This window comes from Ambystoma mexicanum, chromosome 6p (genome assembly GCF_040938575.1).
Source record: "Ambystoma mexicanum isolate Mex_15411 chromosome 6p, UKY_AmexF1_1, whole genome shotgun sequence".
In the NCBI taxonomy this organism is placed as follows: Eukaryota; Metazoa; Chordata; class Amphibia; order Caudata; family Ambystomatidae; genus Ambystoma; species Ambystoma mexicanum.
This window is the reverse complement of record NC_090935.1, coordinates 90,053,619-90,080,427: the sequence shown is the minus strand read 5'-3', so window position 1 is coordinate 90,080,427 and position 26,809 is coordinate 90,053,619. Positions and strand designations below refer to the sequence as shown.

The 26,809-nt window shown below is 47.0% G+C and overlaps 1 protein-coding gene across 5 annotated transcripts in view; it reads right to left on the bottom strand.

Annotated features, from left to right (window-relative positions):
• Positions 1 to 26,809, bottom strand: part of LOC138511228 (long-chain-fatty-acid--CoA ligase ACSBG2-like) — a 1,364,724-nt gene that overhangs the window by 840,972 nt on the left and 496,943 nt on the right. The window lies entirely within an intron of this gene.

Sequence of the window (26,809 nt, the reverse complement as noted above, 5' to 3'; positions counted from 1 at the left end):
TTGAGAAGCCAGGCTTGTAGGTCAGGAGCAAACCAAGACTTCCGCAACCACGCATCACGGTGCTCGCCACCATGGACCGGCTGATACAGTCTGCCATGTCCAGACCCAACTGAACGGATTCTCACATGGCATCCTTGCCAGCCTGAACAAGGGCAAGAAAACCATACCGTTCCTCCCCTTCGGGAATATGTTCAGCCGCCAAAGACCCACAATTCCACAGAGTGCGAGTGAAACGTGCTAAGGCACACACAGAGTTGGCTGCCTGTAAAGACATACCCCCTGAAGAAAACACTTTCTTCGCCCAGCCATCAAATCGCTTGTTGCCCCCATCAGGAGGGATGGTAGGGTACGACGCCTGCTTTGCTGGGGCCGTAGCTGCCTGCACCAACAAACTCTCCGGAGTGGGGTGCATAGTCAAGTAGCAGAGGTTGCTACTGGCTGGATAGTATTTTTCAGGCAACTACTTGCACACTGCCGGGAGACTCTCCGGAGCAGTCCAAGCTGCCGCCGCCCTTCTCTGTAAAGCCATATGGGCCAGTGGGTGGACCTTGGTCAAGGATATCTGTCAGGTCATCCTGAAGAAAATCCACTGGTGGCGCAGACCACCCCAAGTACTCCGTCACCCTCGACATGAGGCACCTGTACGAAGAGTAAGCATGTACACCAGGCCTGACAAACTCGACCTCTGGGGAGGTATCAAGACCACTGGCGTCGCGCAAAAACTGACGCAGGTCTTCCAACTGGCTATGACCCGACAAGAGTTTGTCAGGAACCTCATCAGGAACCAAACCTTCATCAGACCCTTCATCCACCTCAGAAATATAATCCAGAGGCTGGAATGGGGGCACAGAAAAAGGCACAAACACCTTTTTTGACTTCGCCAGGGGGTTCCACCGATCTCCGCGGTAACTCCGATAAAGCCTCCTCACAAGGCGTCGAGGGTGTCGAGGACAGAATCGGCGTTGCGCCGATGGCTTCGACACAGGCCTCGAGGGCGGTGCCCCGAGCGTGCCCTTCGACGGCCTCTGTGCCAATGGCGACAAAGACTTCCTCAGAGGCAGAGCCTCGAGAGAGTCCCTCGACAGACATGGCGCTGATGGCGTCGACGTCTTCTTGGAAGACGTCACAGGCTCCGACGGTCTCGATGGCGTCGAGGACCGGGACCTGGAGCGGGCATGGCTAGAGCGATCCACCTTATCCGATCGGGACCCCGAAGGCTCCCGATGATCGCGCCAACCACCCAACCCGAAGGTGTGCGAGCGGCGTCCCTAGCACGTTCCCTACATGCTTCTTTTGAAGGCGTGGACGGAACGGAGCTCTGCGATTGGTAAATCGCCAACATCTCGGTATGAAATGCATCCCATTCCGCAGGAGAAGAGTGCTTGTTGGGACAAGCCACCCGCCGATGGGCGGCGTCCTCGGACGAGGAAGGCGACCGGTGACGACGCTTCTGCGAGTTCCTCGAAGAGGCAGAGGAATGGTGAGAACCTCTCCGGGACCGAGACCCCCTGGACTTACGCAGACGACCCGGAGTCTTGCCTCTCGAATCATTGGTCGAACGCCCAGCGGATTTCGACTTTCGGGGCTTGGAAACCTTACCGACAGAAAGCTGCTTCTTCAGTTCCCGCAAGGCCTTCGAGGTTAATGACTGGCAATCGTCAGTCATCCGTGGCGTGGTCCTCACCGAGGCACCAGAGGCAGGCGTTGTGCTGGTCCCTAAGTGACATCTTGGAACCGCAGTCCCGACACTTCTTGAATCCCAACCGCGGGGTGGAAGAAGACATATCTTCTCAACACACACGTTTGAAAGAACCGATAGAACACAGAAGAACCGAGGCGCGGCAAGATCTCCGAAGCAGAAAAAATGGAAATGAGGCTACAGGCGTCGTGCGTCCTACATCTAGCATCGGGTGACGTCAGCCGTCGGCGGAGGTCCTCGAAGTCCTCACAGGATGCTGAAAATTTCCGAAACAGCACAGCTGTGGGGATTACCTAGATGTGGAATACGTCGTAGGAACCAATCCCTTCGAAGAAAAAAGGTCTTCCCGGTGATGCAAATGCATCCAGCCCTGACCGCGCTGAGAAAAGGACTGAAGGGCGATGCGCGGGGCGGAGTTAAGGAGGGCAGGGTTACGGTCACGTGCAGTACCCCGTGTAAAAAGGAGGACACATTTTTTAATTTCATGTTTTTTTACAAAAGTGCTCCGGTCCCGTCCCACTAGACAGAAAGTCCCAAAAGTATGGAGGAAAGGGGACGGGACATAGGAGTAATGTAGTTTCAGCAACTACATACAAAAGCAGAGGTTCTGGCACTAGTAATCTTATGTTTATACCCATAGGCTGCTAATCTCCAAAAGCTCTTGCTATCTGCTACGCCTGACACCCAAATAGGTGGCTTATTATCCACCCATACAAATATATTCATACATTAATATAACAATTTTACCCATTCATCCAACCATATTTAGCCAATCTTCCCACCAACCACCACAACCACATTTTCACCTCCCTCATGCATCCATTTATTTGAATAAAACAAATGGAAGACAGTCACATCTACCCATAATATACATTGGCAACAGTAAAAAAAACAATTAGAACCAGTAATAAACTTAATCCCAATGCATATTTCACTCAAATTCATACTTGTAATCCTAAAGTCTCTCCAATACAACGTATAACTGCAGGCCTTGCAAATTCTTAATCCCACAAGACCTGCAGGGTGTGAGAAATGCACTTTCCCCCAAGGTGGTGAATGGTGGTAAAATATTTACCAATGCTTTTTGTAAAATGGTGCATGTCACCTTAAGCACACTTCAAATTTGCTGCAATGCTGTTGAGCATGCACAGTGAAACCTGTATTTGCCATTTACTGAAAACAAAGTGCGTTTGCTGTAAATTAAAAATACGTTTCCAACAACGATACTAGCCAACAAGGTCAAGTATCATGCAAATGGCACTCGCCCTGCATAAAATGTGTCCAATGCTGATAGCTAGTAGATTTTGCGAGTCCTGAACTGCCAACACAACAGATTTTCCCAACTCAAAACAACTCCTGATCCAGGAGACTATAGCGTTTTACAAAAGGATATATTTTTTTCTAACCAACGTTTGCGGACAGCTTAACAAGAGATGCTCCAATGTTTCATTTGCACTGTCCAGAACCTACAATACTTACATTTTCGGTCAGTTCTGGCTGTTAGGCAGAATCCTGTGCAGTTCCCTTAGGGAGCACTACAGAAGATTAAGACTACAGGTGAGAGCAATAAATCCCCTTTGGTATCCTGTACCACAAAGATTTAGTTGGTAGCTGTGGCTGAGCAGTCAGACTTATCTCAAGAGGGAGATAAGCAGTATTCAGGGTTTGCACGATAGGCCTACAGTACTATGGCACAAGGAAACACTGACCAAAGCTTTGTATCAAAAAGTAGATATTATATTTATTGTATACACTTCTAGTAAAACATTTACCACAGTCATCAAGCAAGTTAAAATAAGTCAAAGAAAAATATACACACTCCCTAGTTAAATTGTAGACCAAGTGAACCAGAGTGAAAACTGAGCAAAACGGCACAGTAAAAACCCCACACAAGGGATATTCTTGCAATTTCTCACAAGGGAGGGAAAGCACAAGTTATACAGAAATATCTTCTTACACACCCTAGCAACACTTCCCATAAGTTTGTGAACCAGTTTAAGCAAGACAGTGCATCAATATAGAATATACATATACTTAAATGAAAACTGAGCAAAATGGCACTTAACAAGGTTTAGAAAGGGGAAGAAAAAGGGGGTTATAAGAAGTAGCTGCACCAACACAGTTCTAGTTGAGAAGCAATCTAAAGAAGGAAGTTCTAACAAATGTAGCCAGAGTCAAAAGGCCTGTGCCAGAGGGCCCAGGAGCAAAATGTTCTTGGAGCTGCAGTCAAGTCTTTGGTTAACGATTTTTAAAAGGCGGATGCAGAAGGTGAAAGACAATGTTGAGAGGGGGGCTGCCAACCCAACAGGTAGGTAAAGGATTTAAAACACCTTTAGCTGTACCGCAAAGAAAGGGCGGCCTGGCGGAACAATGTACCTTTAAAATGAAGTGGCTCCTGCGGTAGAGGTTGTTCCTGGTAGTTCCTGCAGTTCTGGGGGATACAGCAGAGGAAGAGAGGCTCTCGTCGTGGAGGAAGGTTTGAGTTACTGCACTACCCAGGGATGAAACCAGCCGTGGTGCTGCCCGACGAATAAAATGTAGGCTCCTTTAAATCGCGGTCCGGGTGGACTGGAGCCTGGCTATTCGGCCTCCGAGTACTGGGTACTGGCTATTCGGCCTCCGAGTACTGGGTACTGGCGATTCGACCAAGGCAGGTCCAGGAAGGCGATCGGCAAACTGGTTTGCCCCACCAGCTCAAGGGAAGAAGGCTCTTTCAGATGACGATCTTCTCTCGTCATGTGGAGAAAAGTGGTGAGACGCTGCAGCAGGGCTTCACCGGTGGTTTAGTCGTTGCAGATGTCTTTGGCTTCTCTCCTCTTCGGCTTCTTAGTTCCAGTGGCGAAGTCTTGCTCTTCCAGTCGTCAGGAGCCTGCTTTTATGCAAAAAAGATCCCCATTCATACAGCCTAGCTGTCAATCTCACAGTGGAGTGGTCATCTTGGCGGGAGACCCTCCAGCCTTTCAGGATAGAGTGCGACATGGGTTGCGGAGGCAACCCTGTCCATGGGTCCTACTCCCCCTCCCACACAATGGACCCACCCCAGACTCAGTGGCGCCGAAAGGAGGGCTTCTTGGCAGAAGGCCGCCAAATGGACGAACAAAGGATCCCCCGACCTGGGTTAGGAGTTTAGAGAAAGACAGGAGAAAGAAGTTATATTAAAGTTCTGGCAAATAAAACCTACCGGAGTAAAGTGAATATACAAATAAACCGGCGGTATGTTAGAGGCTGTCAGAAAAGTGGTAGCCTCGAACAATGGGAAAATCCCATAGGGAAATATTCACAGTCAAATATTTACAGTAGTAACCACTGCCACCAGCCAGAAACTTGAGAGAGGGACTGCACGGTACCCTCTCGAAAATGAACATAAGGGAAAAACTATTAACCCTTCCCAGTACCTCCATAGTAAGATGGGTTGTACTGGTTAAGTTCATAAAAATTGACTAGTAAAGTCAATTGGGACTGTACATGCCCTGGGAGACAGTAGTCAGTCCCGGGTATGGAGTCTATGTTTGGGGGTCGCTACGACACCTGTGTCACTGCTCAGAGGGTGCTGTGTAACATGTGAATAAACGTGGTTCCTATGGGGTTGAGAAAATCCCATAGACATTAAACACAAAATTAGCCTAGAACACACATAGCAAAAATGCCTAAGAGTGGGAAAAAGTGTCTCACTCTTAGCAGAAGAAAAAAACCAACCCTTCAAATCCAGCAAAGAAGCTGGGGGACTCTACAGGTAAGGGAAATTAGCCATAGAATGAGAATTCTCCTAAACACAGGCACCTTCGATCTCGCACGTAAAAAGTAAATTCACATGAAAATGCATGAACTCCATTCTCCTGCCAGGGGAGGGAAACCTCTCGATATGAGGCTCTGGAATCGAAAGGGCTTTATAATTCTAACATTCCATAACAAAATAAACTTTCCCGCAGCCTCACTCTTTGAATCCAGACCCTCTTCCACAGCCTTAACTTTCAGTGGATCCTCATCCAGCAATTCAAGCGATCTCTGTCCAGATTCAGCAGAGGGGTAACTAGATCATTCACCCATCCTGTGAATTGTGGGGAGGATTTAACAGAAGAAATAGCTTGGAAAAAATAGAATTCTCTTGCCGAGGGTCTCTGATTTTTCAGAAGGAATGACAAGTTCTTCCTTTCGAAACCAGATTTGATATATTGGAGACCTAATTCATAAAGTATTAGAGATGCCGGAACACCTTTCAGAAGAGACCCGGGACTTTTTGACAAATAAGACCTTCCCATAGGATCCAATTCGGCCCACTGGCAAGGGAGAAGATATCTAGGTCATACATTAAGGCAGGTAACACCTTAGAAAAGGTTACGTTATGGCCAGTAGTAGAGAATATTCCCCCAGTTTCGTCACAATCCTCTTCATCCGGGCAGCATAGATGCCAAACTTTCTTGTAATTGTCATTTATATAGCGCCCTCACCCCATTTGCACAGCCTCGATGCGCTTTGTGGTTGGAATTCCCTCGGGGACCAAAGTCCATGTATGGGATATTCTAAGAGTTAACTTTAAGATGTGTGTGTGCATTCTGCCAGGTAGGATGTAGGAGGGTTGGCTGGGCCCCAGTAAGCAGCCCTGAGGTTAGGCATTTGGTTGGGAGATGATGGTGGATTAGGATAGTGTTAGTGCAGGTGATACAATGGTTGCCCAGCTAGACAACTATTTTTCGTAGGCCGCCGCTGTAAACTAATGGCAGAGGTGTTGAAGTACGTCAGTGGTTTCAGTGTGGACGGCTCTGTGAGCTGCTAGACCGGATTTGCATACCCCTAGTTGCATTCTAGAGTACATGGATGGCGAGCCGTGCCTGTGGCATGTGTCCACAGACGCGGTGCGAGTTTTACATACCTTAGTTTCGGGTGTCATTGTTAGGTCTCTCAAGATGGTCAATCGGTTGTTCGAGTGCATCTTTGGTGCTGTTAGCATACTACCTTTGTGTACCTCCTGGATGGTGCCTTGCTTTGAGTGCAATAGGAAGTAAATATTAAATAGATCTTGCCACCTATGGCTAGGACCAATAGTATAATTCCCGTCCCTGATGGAAAGAACCATGTAAGTGTTTCCTAGTGTGTCTATGCTCCTGCCCCCACAGCAAAGTGTGTTCTGTGTCCAATAGCCCCGGTAGAACTGGCGCATTTCCTCACTACCCACAGTGCGACCTATGGGTTCAGCGTTCTATGCACTTGGGTAAGCCCTTTGATAATTAGGTAGGGACCGCCAGCTGAGTGCGTGAATCTGTCCCCCTTCAAACGGATCCTGCTACTGTTGCCATCTCTAGTGGTACATCTGAACAAGCATTCTGTCCCTGCATCTTTCAGTTGCCACATTCAAGGTGCATCAGATTTACTGGCACTGTTTAGTGACCAGATTGCACCGGTTATAGAGTTGGTGGTTCGGGCATGGGAAGGGCCTGTAGGGACAGGGTGGAGTATGATAGTCTGTGGCGGGGGATAGGCTGGGAAGGAAGAGTGCAAGTATGTCAGTGTGCTGCTACAAATGCTGCCGGCATCTGCAGTGGTTTGGAAGAGTAGGGGATCATTTGGGTCTGGGCCAGTACTTGTGTGTTCGGGCAATCGCAGTATATTGTGAGAGATTCAAGAAGAGGTAGGAAAAAGCCAGGTTTTGAGGGTCTTTCAGAATATGAGGGGATTGTCAATGCACAGATGTGAAGTGACACAGAGTTCCAGATAGTGGGAGCTTGGACGGAGAAGGAGAATCCGCCCAGTCTGGTGTAGTTCCATTTGGGGATACCTAGGAGAAAGGCTGCGCAGGATCGGAGTGTCCTGGAGGGTCAGTAGTGCGTTAGTTTGTCTTGGAAAAATTCCAGGCCTGTGTTGTGGATAGCACTGAGTAATGCACATGGCTTTAAAAGGTAGTTTGTCAGCCAGTAGGGAGCCAGTGGAGGACTCCTAGTGTTGGGCTGATGTGTTCTCGGGGAGAGAGGCCAACGAGCAAATATACATATTGATAACTTCATCAGCAAGGCAGACAAGTATTTTAGATGCAGTAAAGGATGGAACCAGAGCAAAAGACAATTTCCTAACTTCGCAAGTCCAAACCCCAAGATGAATGGGGCCTTGTGGCATTTTATGGAGGACAGGAGGGTGGTTATAGGACACGTAAATTAGATTTTCCTCCTTTTGTTCCCACAGACCATAAACTTTTTTTCTGACCATGTATTTTCAGGCCATGAGCATCCATGAACAGAGGCCAATAGGGGTTTGGTTCATGATGACCAAGTCATCAGCAAATAGGAAGTAAAGACATTTCAGAGACCCTATAGGAGGAAACGAGAATGCCCCCAGCCAACCAAGTCGCAAAATCTGAGAGGTACAGGTTAAGTAAGGCTGCTGCCAGGACACATCCTGGTCTAACACCACGTTGTGTAATCACTGGCTCCATAAGCCTGCCATTTCCATCCAGGCGGACTTGCACTTTTGTATTTTCATGCAGAGCCATTAGAATCTCCAACAGAAACTGAGGAATACCCCAGGACTTTAATTCCTTCCATAGAGTCCCTATCAGCACCATTTCGAAAGCAGAGGATAGGTCCATGTTTGCTACATAGTGAATGTTAAAAGATCTGAAAAAAGCCTAACAGTCAAAATGAAGCCATTGATCTGGGTGCCAAGCCCCTTACTAAAACACGGACTGATTTAAATCAAAACGACCAGCACACCGTGTCCAATCATTCAAAGATTCAAGCACAAGCATCCATTGACTCACTCAATAAAACCTGTTTTTAAATACTGGCTTTGCCAATGCTCGTTTGTATACACTTCTACATCTGCCCCAGAAAGGAACCTAGGTGGAGCACTGCAAGATCTACGGGTGACAAATATGGAGATGCTCAGGGGCAAAGGCATGCCTGCTTGAAGTGGCAACCTCCCTTTGAATTAATACAGCGACACTAAACGTAAACCCGCCTGAAAAAGTAATTGGAAACTACAAGTAATTGGAAACTGCAATATTAAGTGTTGTATAGAGACTGAGCAGCCACGGGTTTCGGTGACGGATGTGGGATTATACATGCAGATGCAGCAGTATTTAAACGTATCATGTACCTTATGCGGCAGACCAAATTAAGCCGTTGCTGCGTAAATGTACTGCCCTTCAGCAATTTTCAATCCTCCAATTGTTTTTGCCTCTATTATGCATGTAAATCGCACGTGGGACAATTCCAGCAGGTTCAATAATCATTCCGCTTCCTTGCAAGACTGCTGCTATGCGCCGATCCATAGGCTTGCTAAGTTTGATTCATTAAGGGTAGTGTTTGTGCACAGGCGCTGATCCAAATACCCCTACTTTAATCATCAGCTATTAAAAACCAGCATTTCCACAGCCAACAGTTTTGACATTAGTAGAGGCGTCAAAGCTATCACGGTTCTCATTTACCAACTGAGCAACCTTACTGCCAGTACCATCATTGGTATGCATTGCTAGGATATATCCCAATTCTCAAATATTAAATGGAGAACCAGAAGGCATGAAAATGGGAGTGGGGAGGTTAGAAATCCACTCTTAGCTCCCTGCTGCCTTGTACCCTCACAGTATATGTCCCCATACGACTTGTAATGATGTGTTACTTGCCTGAAGCTAGATCAATGTTCATTAAACACTCTCCCTGGCCAGTGCTACGAAAAAGCAGCACAGACCGCTTTTTTTTCCTCATCAATCGCCATTAGCATTTCAAGGATTTGCTTCAGAATGCTAATGACGATGTGTTTGTTCTGCGGGCTTCACCGGCCCAGCAACAGCACAGGGGCCTGGTGTAATAACTGCAGCACTGGGATGTTACCGGTCGATAAAGCCCACAGAACAAATTTTTGTCACAATAAAAAAATAAAAGCTTTAAAGACTGCCACAAGTCCTTAAAGGACTCAGATGCGCACATGCACATATCTACCATGGAGCCATAATTTGTGCAAATAAGTACCATCGACTCCAGATCATGGCAGCCATCATGACTTCTGTACTCTTGAAGTTCCACAATCAACACCAACCCAGCCATGCTCAAGAATAGAAAAGCCATCTAATAAATCTGAACTGCTTTGCATTCATTTAGCAAATGAGAAATAAGTTAAGATCGTAACGTCCGCTCATTTGCTTTGTTTCAGCTTAGAGTATAAACTAGTTAGTTGAGCCTTCATTGTTGGCTTCTCTGAAGAACCTGCAATTTGAGCACAAGTTAATTTCACCTCTCCTGCATTTTTCCTCCCTTCCCACCAAACCCCATCTTACTTTAGAACCTTCTGAACCTGGCATATAGAAGAATGAGAATGCACACATGTGCAGTTCATTTACCTATCTTGTTGCTCAACAACGACTACATCCACAATTGATAAAAACAAGTGCAATATATTCAGAACAAATACAATTCCAGTTGATGTTTTCAATCTAGCTCCTAAAATTAGAGACCTATGTAGTCTTATTTACATGAAAGGAATCACAGCTGTTCTTTCACCATCAATTTGTCAACATGCGACCTTCAGGCATACAAGGATATCATCTTTGGTCCTAAATACACCCCTGGACTATTTAGAGGCTAAATCCGTAATTAGAAATGTTAATTTTCTGAAGAATCAGCATGTTGTTCTAATGATGCTGTAAGTTCATGTCCAACAGTCAGCACCATATCATTCTAGTCAAAGAACCCCAGACCATAGTCCAGTGATCAAATAAGTTTTGGTCCAAGTCTACTTTATACGATTGTCAAGGAAACTGAGCATAACAACTGGTTTCCTTTTTTCTCTGGAAGCACTGAAAAGGAAAGGGACTCCTATGCAGCCCTATTTCAGGCCATCAAATAGAAGTATTTTAGAGTATACCCTGCAGCTCTCTCCAATCTCACTTTTATCCATAGGATCTACATTGATCAAGTGACTAGATTAAACAGATTATCTGCCAAAACTTTTTTTTAAATGTCTGCATTGGATGTTTTATAGAATAAGCCTGAACAACCTATTAGTTACAACCTCCAATCACACGAATATCAGGTGATTGGACAAAGTACAACTTTTTAAAGTTTTTATGAAGTTTGACAAAGTGGCTTATTCCGAGGGGGGGGGGGGGGGGTTACAATTTAGGGGCAGGAATACGTTTCTGACAGTAGGCATAGGGAATTTAGGGGCCCGCTAATAAGCTGAAAAGGTGTTGGGGTAGTTTAGTAGGAAGAACAGTAGTGACGAGTAGCAAGTGACGGACTAGGATTGGGTTTGTTTACATAGCATTGTAAAATGCATTGTGATTAAAAGTGGGCAAACACCACCGGGAGACAATTTAGAGAAAGGGAATCCCTAAGGAGAGCAGCTTTGGTGACTGCAAGGGAGACTTTTCTTGAAGGCAGAATGAGAGGGTTGGGCGCCAGATTTTGGTAGGAACAAGCAGCAGAGTTTGTAAGGTTGGCGACATATGGAACATTTCATCACAAGCCAGAGGCAGGTTAGAAATTTACTGCTCGTGATTTATTCACTTCTGCAGCACCACTTTGTGGCAATGCACATTGTAAACTGAAGTTATAAACATGCATTTCACACCACTGTCGCAAGTGACTCCGGGAAACATTGTGAGAAACCTGAAGGTGTCTCACCCGCTAGTCCCTGGGAATCTGTCATCCAGGTGGCCAGGACACGGCCATTGCTTTTGGATCCAGTTTCTGGGGGTGGATCAGTGTGGGAGGATCAACTGGGTGAGGGGTCTTCGGGGGGGATGCGAAACACAGTATCCCCTTCCTTGTAACACCTTTACCCCCATTCTACCAGGTAGGATACTTAGGAACTCAATCCCTCCCCCTTTTCCAACACAAACACTTTTTCACGAACAGCTTGCTATGAGAGAAAATGGACTAACACCAAAGCTGTATACCTAACATGCCCCAAAAAACAGTCAGGCTGGGTCGGCCAATTACTGACCATTACACACCTGACTTCCATTACATTTCCCCGCAAGGATAACAGGCAGAGCACAAAAGCGCATACCGAGCAAGGCAACACACACGAGGAAACAGCAGTTCCAAGATGGCAGTTTAATGCAGGGTGAAAGACAGCAAAACAGAAGGGGATCGCAAGGAGGGAAGTGGCCTTGACCTTTTCGACGAGGAACCATTACTTTCATGAACCTTCGAGAATAGAAAACATTAAACTGGAAACAAGGCTGAAGAATCCTGCTTTGTGTGTCGGAAGTACCCAGGGCTTTCCCGCGTTGATAGTCAAAGTGGGGAGAATCGCTTGCTGCCGTGGTGCTGTCCTTGGCTCCTACAACAAAGAAGCGCCAGTGAAGTCAGCCCAGTTGGGGAGACTGATACCAAACCGGTCTGTGTTGAAGCTAAGGTTGCAAGCAGCAACATTGTATAGTGAAAGCTGAAGCAAACTTTGTACGAAGCATATGTGATAATCATCGCAAGTAATATTGAACAACAGATGAGTGTTTGAACTTTGAAGCCAAGAACAATACCTTTGACAGAATGGTCTGGCACCGCGTGCATGCTGAAGTCTCCAAGGTATCCAACTGAAAGAGTGACAAAGAATTGTGGATCGAAGTGGTCCTACAACGGGTCAAGCAAATTCCAGTGTACAATCGAAAGTCTTTGATGTTACTAGCATAAAAAAAGTTGATGACCAAGTAGATGAAGTTGGTCCGAGCTCAGCTGAGGGAGACTAATTGAACATTGTTTTAAGGAGGATCTGAACCCGGCTGAGGGAGATCCGGAGTGAACCATGAATCACACGAGAAATTGGATACATGAAAATCCTACGAACATTGTGTTGAAAGGGCTATGACCCTGGCTTAGGGGGAAACGAGGTGAACAGTGAATCACCTGAGAAAATGAATACGTGGGATCTAAGCCCGGCTGAAGAGGGCCTGAGGTGAATAGTGTATCACCTGAGAAACTGACTGCGTGTGAAATCCTGAGGGGAAAAGAAAGTATTGTTTGTCGCATCAGGCCCTCTGAAAGAAGAGACTTTGAAATGCAAAAAAACTTGGGCATGGAAGGCTCTGATGACAATGATTGAAGTGTATCCTCGTGCTGCTGAAAGCAGAGACTGTGCTAAGCTCGAGTGTACCGCCTTGTCCCGTGCTGAAAACGTGGGGAAGGGAGGCCAACAGCCTGAACATCCGGACATATTTTGTGAACCCTTCTTTCTTTTTCATAACTGTTTCCCACACTATTTGTATTTAGAAGTAAGGATTGGCAATAGGTTTATTAGTGTAGGCCGTTTTATTTTGGCCAGACACCACTAGGACCGAGTTATTGGATGGTCATAGCTTGCTCCCATCTGTAGATTTAGGATTAGAAATGCGTTTTTAAACCCTTTTTGAAGTTCAATAAACACCCATGAACTGTGGTCACTTGTGTCTGTCTTACTGTTGATACCATGCCTTCTTTACAACATGGACCACTAGAAGTGATAGTTTGGGTGCTTTACCACAGTGAAAATACACAGGCCTACCAAATCATCTGCACTTTCAGTTCCATCTACGTTATCTGAAGCAGAAGAGGGGGTGATGTGTGCAGATCTCATCATTTGAACAGTAATTGAATTATAGGTTGGATTCCATTCTCCTCCAAGGTTTCTACCTCTGATGTCTCCATACACAGATAAAACAGGCAATGTCGTCTAGACAGAGCATGATGAAGACAAAGATTATGTCCCATCAGTCTAGTCTGGAATGTGCATTGCTGCAGGAAACCAGCAGTGAGAAAGAATGACACCAGTATTGTAACAGAAGATCACTCACCATATCAGAAGGCACCTCACATTTCGTGCCAACCAGGCCACCAACACGCCCAGATGAGCCCAGCCTACGCAATAGCCCACAAAAATTTCATAAAGCATGTCAGTACTTCACACAGAATAAACAAATTGAATCTGGCCACTTGCGGGAAAATGTGCGCAGTGGGAGGGTAGGGACCAACTTGGAAACCACATCTGTGCGGTCTCATGCTGTGGCACCATGTACACATGGGAAAACGTTAAACCATCTGAGGTGTAGCCCTCCTCATAGCAAGCAAGCAGCATACCTCCTACAGGAGGCTACCCAATTACTGTTGAATACTGCAGTGTTGGAGGGGCTCGAGAATGGGACACCAAGCTCTACACCCTGTATCCCAGCAGTACAAAGTAGCAATGAGGGAATACATCAGGCCAGTGTTGCGGGAAGCATTTAAAAGTCACACAGCAGACTACACTTGCTCAATGCCAATCTAGCTAGGTTGGCAATAGATCCCCTTGCCCTACTCTTATGGGGACCCTCTCATTGCTGGGAAATTCCCGGCGGATGTTTCTACCTCAAGGTGCTATTGGAATTGTATGATGCGTTATGGCTACAGTAGGGCGGGTACAACTGCAGTGTGCAGGACAAAAGTCCACTTAACCATGGCCATGGTGACCCATGGTCCTCTGACCATGTATGGCCAACAGCACACTTCCAAAAGGCGTTCAAAATGAATTCTAGAAGAAGTAGGTGGATTGAATAAGACCAGGCAACGTTATGCATACAAGGGTTTCAGGCCAGAAGCCACAGGGGGCTAGGGGACATAGAGGAGCGAGGTGGGGATAGAAAAGGCGGAGGGGGGGTGGAGAATGTGGCAAAGTAGCATAGGCCTAACTTGTCATTTGTGCCTGGTTGTCCTTGCTGTCTTATGAATTGACAAGACCATGCACATGCCTTTTTTCCCCCATGCTGTACCAACAAATGTCAGCCTACAAAAGAAATGGTTCCTGTGCCCCAGAATATTGGTTCATATTACAGCTAGGCTCACAAAGCCCAAAATGTAGTGTGCCAACTGAATTTACACCACTAGTTACCACTAACCAACGTAAAGATCGCAGTGGCCACCCATTAGAACTCTAGTTTGCACATGTATCGCCAGTCTACACGAGCAGTGCAATGCCATCACATATCACAGCAAAACTCCAAGCAAAGATTTCAAGGATGCATTTTTAACACAGGGTCAATGGCATCTGCTGACTAAAGTCTGCTCCTTGCAACAACCTTTCAAGGAAGCCACCAAGTAGCAGGCCTCGCAAATTCTTAAAAATCCCACTAGATCTGCGGGGCGACTTCCTTAGTTTACATCCTCGACCTAAGAGAAATGCACTTGCCCCAAGGTGACTGGTGACAAATTATTTACCAGTGCTTTTTGTAAAATGGTGCATGTCCCCATAAGCACACTTCATATTTGGTGCAAAAAGTCAAGCATGCACAGTGAAACTTGTATTTGCCATTTAATGCAAAGTGTGTTTGCAGTAAATTAACATTTTTTAATATCCCATACCATGCAAATGGTACTCGCCCTTCATAAAAACTACTGGCCAATGCTAGTGGGCTAGTAGATTTTGCGAGCCCCGAGTAAATTACCCATCACAATGATTAACAGTGAGGTCCTTCCTGAGCTTCAATGTACCAGCAGGGCGTAGGCCTATGCCTTGCCAGGTGATGCTGAAACAGAGCAGCTTATGAGGGACTCGCTTTCAACCTGGCATGGTGATCCATGAGTAGCTGTAATTAAAAAGGTAACCTGGAAAAGCGTCAGGCTTCCAATACGAACCAATGATTCAAAATAAAAGTGGACTTTTTTTGACCGCATGTTTCAGGGGGAAAGGAATTGCAGCAAGCACCACACGAAGAAGCTTGTGCAAATGCACTAACTGGTGGAAGAGTGCAGGCAGCAGGAATAATGCCAATAAGCCTACATTTTAAAAAAAAATCACTGGGAATATCAACCTCAAGAAGACTGATGCCATCTACAGCAAATATAGCCCAGACAACTAGCAGAAGCTTTGTGAGCAATGCGGGAACAGCCTAAGGAGAGGAGAGGAGATTCCTCACTGGAGACTCTGGCATTTTGAATACAGCAAATGAACAGGAGCAGTCCAGAAACCTTCAAACACACAGGTACTTGAGGTCTATTGACTTCAACTATACGAGGGGTTGATGACCCAGTACGTATTGGTACAGCAAGCAGCTCCACCTTGCCAGCAGGACACTTAAGTTGCTGGTAAATAACTAAGATGCCCTTCCTCCCTCCCTTCGCCCACCAGTGTGCAGTCAAAGAGTTTTGTAGAGCTGGGACAATGCTCTCCAACAGCAAGAGAAGCTGTCACATACTAAAGGTTGAATAACAAATTTCTAAATATTGAACAGGCACTTCAATACGGAAGACTATTGATTCACCCAACCATACTGACCACAAGCTCAAAAATGACCCATTCATTTTTCAGGAACATGCCTGACAAAAAGTGGAGTGGACCTATTTTGTGATGTGTGGGGGTAGGTAACTAATAGTTGACTGATGCCCTGCCCAGTTGACCTGCGCATGCGATTACCTATTATGATGATGTTTTTGAACACTGGTATTGTCACATTGTATAATGGTATATATCACATTGATATAGCCATTCTTTAAGAGTCTCGGGTTCTCAGAGGGCCAAGCCACCCATTAAAGGTTGTCAGGTTCTCTCACAGGACACAGCCACACCATCCGTTTCTCAAGCTGAAACTCTGGTCAGTGGGGAAGTTATACTTTGAATCCAATTCTCCTCCCTCCCCATTACTACATAATGATTTCCCATCTGCCCAACAACCTACACAAGCTCCATGTGCCACTTTGTTGGGCGTCAACATTGTGTGTTCCAGCTCCCAAGATAACAGACTGCTATAAAGGCAATATATCCTAGCATGTTACAAGTCATGGGGATAATGACTACAGTAAGGCCTGCATGTTACTGGTGCCGCTCCAGGAAATGGCAGCAGGGTTTTGGCACACTGCCAGATTTCATGGTTGTGCTACACCCTGGTCCTGAAGTACTGGGACCTGCTCATGCGCCAAGATACTAGTTTGCCCGGTAAAGGATTTTGTGACACTGGGAAACCATTCCTCAGACATCTTCTCCATGGTGTAGCCCTTTACTTTCTGCCCCCACTTCACTCTTTTCCCACAGCCCTCTGTCAGGCAGACCACCACAGCCTCATCACCCTGACAATCTGCCCTAGTGGCCAGGCAAAAATAGTCCCATCCCCAGGACCATATGGGCAGGTAGGAGGCTATGCTTGGCAACCCCCCAACCCGCTTCACTCCCCTCTGCAAATGCAGACACTAGAAGAGGTTTCTTAACCACTTTGACATAACTGTCCCCATCTCTACTATCTCCTCCCCCCCTGGTAGGTCAATCACCTTGCTGCAGGACCTGTGGAGGCTGGTCTTCCACCTGAACATTCTGAAAGGCCTTTCCTCTGGATGGGCACCATTTCCTCCTCAATGCCACCCACCCAGATAGGGGACACCCCATATAGTTTCTCCAAGGTAATTGCCAAGTCTGCCCCCTCTGCTCAGGTTCAGAACATGGCCTCCTGCTCTCCTGCCTCTGCACTTCTAGTCTGGACTGTCTCCAGTGGCCTTGCCTCCTCTTACACTCCTGTGAGGCCTCACTCAATGGCTCAGACTCGGCCCCTGGATCAAGAGGCATGATGGCGGGAATTTTCCTCCTCCTGCGGAGAATAATAAGTTAGTTACTTTCTTAGCTGTAACGTTCTTTCGGTGGGAATGTTCCTCTGACGTATTCCACATCTCGTACAGTAATCACCACAGCTGTGCTGCCTCAGAAAAATGTGTGGCGTAGGCGTCCTGCGTCGATACGCTGTCCTCGAGGGCCTCCATCGAGGGTCGACGTAACCGGATGTTATATGTAGGACGCACAACGCCCATAGCCTCAGTTGTAGTTTCTTCCCAGAATGTGTGGCACCAATCTTCTGCCAGTAGGACTACAGAAAGCCTTGCGGAAATGTAAGCTGCAATCATATATGAAATTCTTTGGAGGGGCAGGCTGGGAGGGTTTGATGTGAAATAAATCTGACCATCCCATCGAAAGAACGTTACCAGGTAAGAAAATAACTTGTTCTATGAGGGGATTGTGTCCTCCGACATATTCCACATCTCTGACAGACTCCCAAAGCAGTACCAACGTATGGAGGTGGGAAAAGAATTTAGAATTCTAGAATGCCCAATCAAGTTGCATAATAGAAGACCGCCTTACCAAAGGCCAAATCTTGCCCATGGATGAGTCCAGGGAATAGTGTTTTACAAAAGTATGGACAGAGGCCCATGTGGCTGCTTCACAAATATTACGAATGGGAACACCCCTCTGCAGAGCAGTAGAGGCAGCCACACCCCTAGTAGAATTGGCCTGTAAGCCTACCGGAGGGTCCTTACCTGCCAAACGATAACATTCAGAGATCGTCAAAATTATCCATCTGGAAAAGGTCTACATGGAAACAGCTTGACCTAAACTGCTTCCAGCGTACCCTACAAAGAGCTGATCGCCCACTTTGACCCAGGACATCCGTGAAAGATAGAAGCTCAAAGCTCTCCTAGGATCCAACCTATGGAGCCTCTCCTTCCTTACCAGGATGCGGAGGAGGATAGGATGCCGGAAGAATTACCTTCTGGCTCAAATGAAATTCCGACAACCTTCGGAAGAAAAGGACGAACCTCAAGGACAACCCTGTCCTTTTGGAACATTGTGAAAGGTGGCTTGACGGAAAGTGCCTGCAACTCACAAGCGGAAGTAACCGCAACTAAAAATACAGTCTTTAAGGTCAAGAATGTAAGGGCTCAAACGGAGCTCCCATTAGGAACTTTAGAACTAAGTTCAAATGCCATCCCGGCACCTGGAAAGGTGACAGTGGAAACACATTAGTTAGCCCTTTTAGAAATTGAGAAATCAAAGGATTCTTAAAATGAGAACACTCCTCAGACGAGCGCTTAAATATTGACAGCCCCGCCAGGTAACCCTTAATGGTACCCACTTGCAGGCCCTTGTGGGCAAATGAAAGCAAAAAAAGACAGAACCACAGGAATTGAACATTGAAAAGGATCCACATTCTGTACCCTGCACCAGTCACAGAACTTTCTCCAACGGCACAGAGATTTTGTTGCGGGCCTTCGGGCCGAAAGAAACGCCTCCATCACGTCCTCTGGGAGGTCCCAATCCTTATAACTCAGCCTTTCAGATAACAAGCATGAAGGGTGAGAGACTTGACCTCTGGATGGAGAACTCCACCCCCCTCCCGTGAGAGCAGATCGTCTCGATAGGGAAGACAGCGTGGAGGGCAGATGGACATGTCGAGAAGGTCCGGGTACCACGCTCTCCTGGCCCATGCCAGAGCAATGAGGATCATTCGGGAACCAAACCTCTAACCTCTGCAACACTTGAGAAATGACGGAGACTGAGGCAACGTGTATAGCAGTGGGAAGGACCACTAAACTACGAACGTGTCCCCTAAGGCTCCTATTGGAGGAAATTCCCACAAGCAGAACCTTTCGCACTTCCGGTTGACACTAGTGGCAAAAAGATCCACTTGTGGGCTCCCCCAAAGGTCGAAGATCTCCAAAAGAACTTCTTGAGCCAGCTCCCACTCGTGAGACACCGTGCTCTGCCTGCTCAGAGCGTCCGCCGCCGCGTTTTTGTCTCCGGCCAGATGAACTGCCGAGATCGAAATTTCCTGCTGGATGGCCCAGAACCAGAGCTGCATCGCCCATCTGCACAGTGGGAGTGACCCCTACCCCCCCCCCCTTTTTGCTGAGGTAGTGCATGGCCACTGTATTGTCCGTCATAATCAGGACATTCTTCCCCCGCACAGATGGCAGAAAAGCCTTCAGGGCTAGCCCGACAGCCCGCAGCTCTAAAAGATTAATGTGGAGTCTGGACTCCGACGGAGACAACGACCGCCGATTGTCAACTCGTTGGCATGAGCTTCCCATCCCCTGAGGGATGCGTCCGTCACAATCGTCACCTCGGGCCAGGGTAGCCAAAATGGTGCTCCCTTCATCAGATTGCCTTTGTCAGCTCACCACAGAAGATCCTGGGCAACCGAGGGCAGCACCTGAATGGGATCTGACATCCTGCCAGAGGACTGCGACCACTGCATCTTGAGAGCCCACTGCAGAGATCTCTTCCGCAGCCTGGCCTCCGGCACCAATAGAATGCAGCATGCCATGAGGCCAAGCAACCTCAAGAACCCGAATGCTGGGAGACTCTGGGCATGATGAAACTTGTCCACCATCTGCAGAATGTGATGAGCCCTCACCTGGGGAGGCGAACACTGCCCCAGGGATGTGTCGAGCACTGCTCCGATGTAGTAGAGCCGCTGGGCAGGTGCCAAGTGGGACTTCTCTAAGTTGAGGGAGAAGCCCAGCTTGTGAAGGGAGTGGCAGGTGACGGACAGATGATCCAGGACTTGCTCAGGAGAGCACGCCCTGATCAACCAATCGTCCAGGAAGGGGTAGATGTGAATCCACCCTTCCTGAGATACGCTGCCACCACCACCACCACCATTAGCTTGGTGAAGACCCTCGGGCGGAGGTCAATCCGAACGGCAGGACCCGAAACTGAAAATGCGATTCGCCAACCGCGAACCTCTGGTACTTCCTGTGCTTTGGATGAATCGGCACATGAAAGTAAGCATCCTTGAGGTCGAGAGACACCAACCAATCCTGAAGTTGAAGGGCCTGGAGGACTTGAGAAAGAGTAACCATCTTGAACTTGTCCTTCCTGAGGAGCTTGTTCAAACCATGCAAGTCCACGATGGGTCTCAATCCCACGTCTTTTTTCAGGATAAAAAAATAAGGGGAATACCATCCCTTGTTCCTCTCTGCTACAGGCACCAGTTCTATGGTGCCTTTCTCCAGCAGGGATAGGATTTCCTGTGCAAGGAGCGGATCCAGACTCTTCAAACAGTCTCCCCAGTAGATTGTCGCGAGGCCTCCGTCGGAAAGGAAGACAGTAGCCGTGGGGGCTATGATCTCCAGAACCCACACATCTGAAGTAATGGCACACCATTCTACCAGATGCTGCGCCATCCTTCCCCCAACCGGCGAACCATGGGACATGGCCTCATGACTGAGTGGAAGCGGCTGCGGCGGTGCCTGAGGGCAAAGAGGCAACTGCCCGCGGCTTTGCGACCTCGAGTACCTTGTTTTCCACCTCTGGTACTCCTACGTTGGCACCTTTGACTGGCAGCTCCCCTTGATCTACCAAAGGATGAGTAGTATCGAAAGGAACCTCCCCTTGTTTGTCCCCTAGGACAAAAAGGCGGAGGTTGACGTACTGCAGCGCTCAACGACTTCGCTGCAGATTTGGAGGTCTGCAACCTCTCAAGGCTCTCGTCAGCCTTCTTGCCAAAAAGATGACCACCATCAAAGGGCATGTTGAGAAGCCGGGACTGTACATCAGGAGCAAACCCCGACTTGCGCAGGTTTGCGTGGTTGCGGATCACGGGGGTCGCCGCCATGAACCGGCTGACACAGTCTGCCACATCCAGACCTGACTGAACGGATTCACATATGGCATCCTTGCCATCCTGAACAAGGGCAAGTAAACCATCCTGATCCTCTCCTTCAGGAATATGTTCAGCCGCCAAAGACCCAATTCCACAGAGTGTGAGTGAATCTTGCCAAGGCACAAATTGAGTTGGCTGCCTCTAAAGCCATACCCCCAGATGAAAATACTTTCTTCGCCCAAACATCAAAGCGCTTGTCGTCCCTATCCGGAGGGATGGTAGGGTACGCAGCCTGCTTCGCTGGGGCCGTAGCCGCCTGCACCACCAAACTCTCCGGAGTGGGGTGCATAGACAAATAGCAGGGGTCACCACTGGCTGGACGGTATTTATTCGTTAGCGACTTAATCACTGCTGGGAGATTCTCTGGAGCAGTCCAAGCCGGTGCCACCCTTCTTTGTAAAGCCATATGAAATGGCAGCACCGGGTCAGTGGGTGGACCTTGGTCCAATATATCTGTCGGGTCATCCTGCAGAAAATTCACAGCTGGAACAGACCACCCCAAGTACTCAGTCACCCTCGACATGAGACGCCTGTACGAGGACTCAGCATGTGTACCAGGCTCAGGGCTGCCAAACTCAACCTCCAGAGAGGTGTCCAGACCACTGGCGTCATGCAAGGACTGACATAGGTCTTTCATCTGGCTGTGACCAGACAACAGGTCATCAGGAACCTCAGGAGGTACAAACCCCTCCTCATCTGACCCTTCTTCCACCTCTGAAATATAATCCAAAGGCTGGAATAAATCTCTGGATGAGGGTACAGAAAAGGCTCAAATACAGGCCTCACCAATTTACAGAGAGCCTTCCTCGGAGTTTCCACCGTCCTCCGGGGCACCTCCGGCAAATTCTCCTCAAAAGGCGTTGAGGGCGCCAATGGAATAGGCGTCGAGCGAGGCGCTGACAACTTCGACAACGGCTTCGAGGCCGGAGCCCCGAGCGTGTCCTTTGACGGCCTTGGCGCCGATGACTTCCTCGGAGCCTCGAGAGAATCCCTCGACAGACATGGCGCCGACAGCGTTGATGCCTTATTTGAAGGCCTCACAGGCTCCGACGGTCTCAAGGGCGTCGAGGACCGGGACCTGGAACGGCTATTGCGATCAACCTTGTCCTATTGGGACCTCGACGGCTTTGAAGATTGCGCCGACTGCCCAAGCCCGAAGGCGTGCGAGCGGTGGCCCTAGCTCATTCCTTGCCGGCTTCTCTCATAGGCGCGGACAGAGCGGTGCCCTGCGATTCGAAAATCGCCATCAACTCCTTACGGAATGCATCCCATTCTGCCGGTGATGAATGCTTATTGGGACAAGCCACCCGCCGTCTGGCGGAGTCCTCTGACGAGGAAGGCGACCGGTGACGGTGCTTCCTAGAGTGTCTAAAAGAGGCAGAGGAATGGCCTACTCCGCGACTGAGACCCCCCCCCGGACTTAAGCCGACGCAGAGAGTCGCCCCTCGAGTCGTCCGTCGAAAGCCCAACGGATTTCGACTTACGGGGTTTAGAAACCCCACCTACCGTTAACTTCTTGCGCTACCACAAGTCCTTCGAAGTCAGGGACTGGCAGTCATTGCAGTCGTCGGTGGCCTGGCTCTCGCCAAGGCACCAGAGACAGTCGTGCGGGTCCATACGGAAAACCTAAGCCGAAAATATTTCCAAGGCAGCACAGCTGTGGTGATTACTGTCAGAGACATGGAATACATCAGAGGACACAATCCCCTCGAAATGTAGATACTCTTCTCCCACCTCCCACTTCTTTCATAACACACCTGCGATGGTAGAACATTGAATGAGAAAGTTGAAAACCCTGTGAAATGTAGCACACCTAGAGAACCAAAATGTGTACAACCAACCTGTCTGAGAAGGTACATGCGCAAGAATAAGTAAACAAAGCCTACTAATAGACATACACACTAAGGAACGTTACTTCTAGCAAGATAAAACATTAGGCAACTAATCAACAAGTACCAGAACAACAAGCAGGAAGACGAAACGCCACACATGCAGGGATCAAACGGGGAAAAGCTAAACAATTGTTTGATACTTTATGAGATTGGGAACTTTTTTCGGCATTTTACAAGATAAACCAGGGAAAAAGCAGAAAACAGATAGGGCAAAGGGCAGTGTTTTTACTGCATTGGTGGCGGAAAAAACATACATAGCGGCACAGAAATTTACAACACTAAATGCCAACAAACTAGACAAAAAAAAACAATAAGCAAACTGCTACAAGCATCAAAATCCTGCTCAAAGGATCAGAAAGACCCCAAAACACCCTCCAAGTGTAATCCTGCTCGGTGTACTCCTCTTATGCAACGGGTTGAACTTTCATAAGGAGATTAAAATGCTCGAATTGGTTGAAAGAACTCAACAATCTGCCTGAGGAGGTTTCGACTGGTTGTACAAACGCATAAAAATCTGAGATTCAACCCAGGATCAGAGGGTCCTAATTGAACAATTCATTGCATGAGAACCCGACGTATAAGTAGAGTTCAACCTGGTACTCATCTGCACCAAAAACAGCCATATATTCATAGTATAGGATGAATCTAGCCTAAAAATAAATGCAAGACTCCCACAGCATAGTTCTTTTTTTGCAAATGTGTCCATGGTTGCTCTATAGTCGAAAGCTAACCAGCATAGCCTCCATATAAATGTTGACCTCTTTCGCATTCAATGTTCTGCTATGTATGCCAGCATTTATATGCTAGAACATCGGTGGGACCCACATGCCCCTATTCATGAACCCTCCAACACAGTTTGCAAATTGGTACATTTCTCTTGAGCTTGTTTCTAATACATTTAAAATGTATTTGGAAAAATGTAGTGATCTTTATATATAAAACAAAGGTTTTGCCAATCACATTTGCAATTAGGAATTCTCTCTCAAGACTGGAGGCTCCATTATGTTTCTCTTTCTTTAAATTAAAATTAACCATAGAAGCTCAGGAGCAAGATTTTAGCATGTGAAGTTACATAATATAAACAACTTGCATAGGTGCTGAAATTCTAATATCAAAGGTTCAGGAAATTGTCCAAATAACAGTCCAAAGTATGTTTAAGCTCCTTAGTAGAAGCTCCATTTCCCACAGGTCCTTTAGACGGTGAACAAAATAGCCACATAACATGGGACTCTTAACAACCAATGCAGTGCAGATAGCCCTTTCAAATGACAGCATTCCTTGCTCACAGCAAGAGATAAGTGGATTTTATTTACATGTGCTTAATAACATAGGAGCCAGGAGCGGTAACCCTCTTTCAGTTTTTCCTCATTGAGAGCTTTTTTCTAACGCAACGGTCTCTTGGAAGAGTCCTGTCATTGTAGTTATGGTTAAGTTGCTAAACCCATAGAAAGAGCACTGTTTGGGCGTCTTATAATTTTGCTGTCCCTGGACGAATCCTCACCAAACTTTGCAAACAAATTATATGGCCCACTCTGAATTTGGGGATTTGTGGACAGTGCAGTGACGACAAAAAAAAAGCAGCATTGCACTTGTCAACTTCAACAAACAATCTCTGGGTATGTGGGGGTAGGGGTGATGATTGGTTTGGATATGGCCATAAGAAGCCAAGAAACGGGTTGTTTCACCCCTCAAAAGTCCGTGAACACTCCAGATGTCCTGGGGCCATCCTGTGGTGTTCGCGGACACTTTTCTGCATTACAGGGGTGGGGAAAAGCAGTTTTTGGATGGCTTATAACTTTTGCGCCACCCAATGAAACTGCATGTAATTTTGCAATTTAATTTTATTCTAGAACTAGTCCTGAATGGTTTTGCAAAGTTGTGGGATTCTGTCAAGAGGGGGCTAAAATATTGTAAAGGCACATAAATGTGGTTTCAAATCTGCACAACAGCGAAGTGATTTTGTATCTAGATATAAATGGTTTTCTAAAGTTTGGTGGGATTTTCTCAAGAGGGGGTGAAATTAGAGGGGGTGTCTTAACATTTTTAGATGGCTTATAACTTTGTAGCTATTTGACGAATGTGGACAAAAGATTTGAGAAAAATTATAGACCCAACCTTCAATGTTTGTGTAAAGACTGAATGGATTTCGTCAAGTGGGGGCCAAGTTATATGGCCATTGTATGTACGTACATTTTGAAAAAAATTACAATAAAACATGGGCAGATTTCAAGCAAACTCGTGAGGTGCATTGGCAAGGACATTAAAGCATGGTTTTGCAAATGTGCCTGTGTTATTTTTTACAAGTGTCATAATGTAGGTACAAAAAATAGTCATACCTTTGGTGACCGAGGTATAGCCTGTGCCGTGGGCAATAGCCAGATTGTCTGGCTCATGGCATAAGGTCATGATGCGGCCAATCTGGCTACTGGCCATGACCGCTAGGGATGAAAAATGGTGTCAAAGTGGATAGGTGTACCTGGGACCGGCTATGTGGTAAAGTTATTTGAAGGTAGGAATGGTTTGAAAGGGAAAAAAAGTGCTTGTGGTAATATGTTCATAGTGTTTTGCAGGCTGTCATGGCAAGAGAAGAGGGGCTGTGTACAGAGCCCTGCCTTCTCTTTCCATGTTGGATGTCTTGGAAAAGGATAATCCTTCCTGCTAGTGGCCTTTATCCCCCATTTCGGGGGCTGCAATGGGCGATAATGGTCCTTATTTATTTATAATGCGCCAAAGCCCACAGACATCAGGCTGTGTGGTTACAGTATTTGTTGAGGAAGATGAGGTGGAGGAAGACAGCTTATTACTTGCTGAGAAAGGAAGAACCTTTCTGAGAGCATTGCAGTCATTGGATTTGGTGTGGCGGCGCATGGAGGTGGTCCCGTAGGAGTACTGTCCAGGTAGTCTGCGACTGAGTACAAAATTGCACTTTGTGCATTTCACTTTGAGTTTTAGCCTTTGGTACACTCAAAAGTAGCAAAGAACTGGCACACCCATGATGATCCGTGTTGGTGGCTGTTGGGGAGGAGGGGCCATAACTGATGCCATTTTTAAGATAAATAGCAGTTTTGATAAAATTCTTCCAAGTATGAACTGTGTACTAGATTGGTAATGGATAGCGAGTATGAAAAGGTGTAGGTGGTGTGCAAGGGACATTTTGAAGTTGAACGTTACTAGATCAGTAGAAAATGCAGTTCTGAAGCACGGATCCGATCATGAAGTGCAGACGCCTTTACGAACATGTCACCGTGCTACGCGCAAGCGTATGGTCACCTGGCACTGTTCAGAAGGTCTGCGATTAAGTCAGACGTTACCGGACATCTACGGATGCAAAATTATTTCAAAGAGTTGCAAAAAGTGTATAGCCTTGTTAAAAATGATCCTACAAGGTGGAAAATAGCCGCGTTTTAAGGTGAAACTTTGTAAATTGGACACAAATATTGCTTATTGGCTAAGTATATTAGTAAGAAGGAAAATAGCATGCACTGGTAAAAACCCATTAATGTCATCAATGACATTTGTGATGTAATCTACGATGTCTTGGGTGTTAGTCTTAGCAGTGCACAGGGGTGGCGCGAGTTATGGTTGCTTAGCATACCATAACTGGCGGATTTGAGGTTTTTCGGTTTTACCTATAACCCCATAACGTCCCCGTAACAATGTTTTCCATTGAGTTTCATAGGTTTTTTATTAGTGCAACTTAACCATAACGTCCCCTTAACTAAGCTATATAGATATATAAGACTGAACTATAGAAAGGGTGTGTTGCAGCAGATGTCAACAGTACACATGACCCTCCTCTGCTGATAACGAAGCCGGGGAGAGACCCTTGTCTCGTGGTACCAACGTGACTCCAAA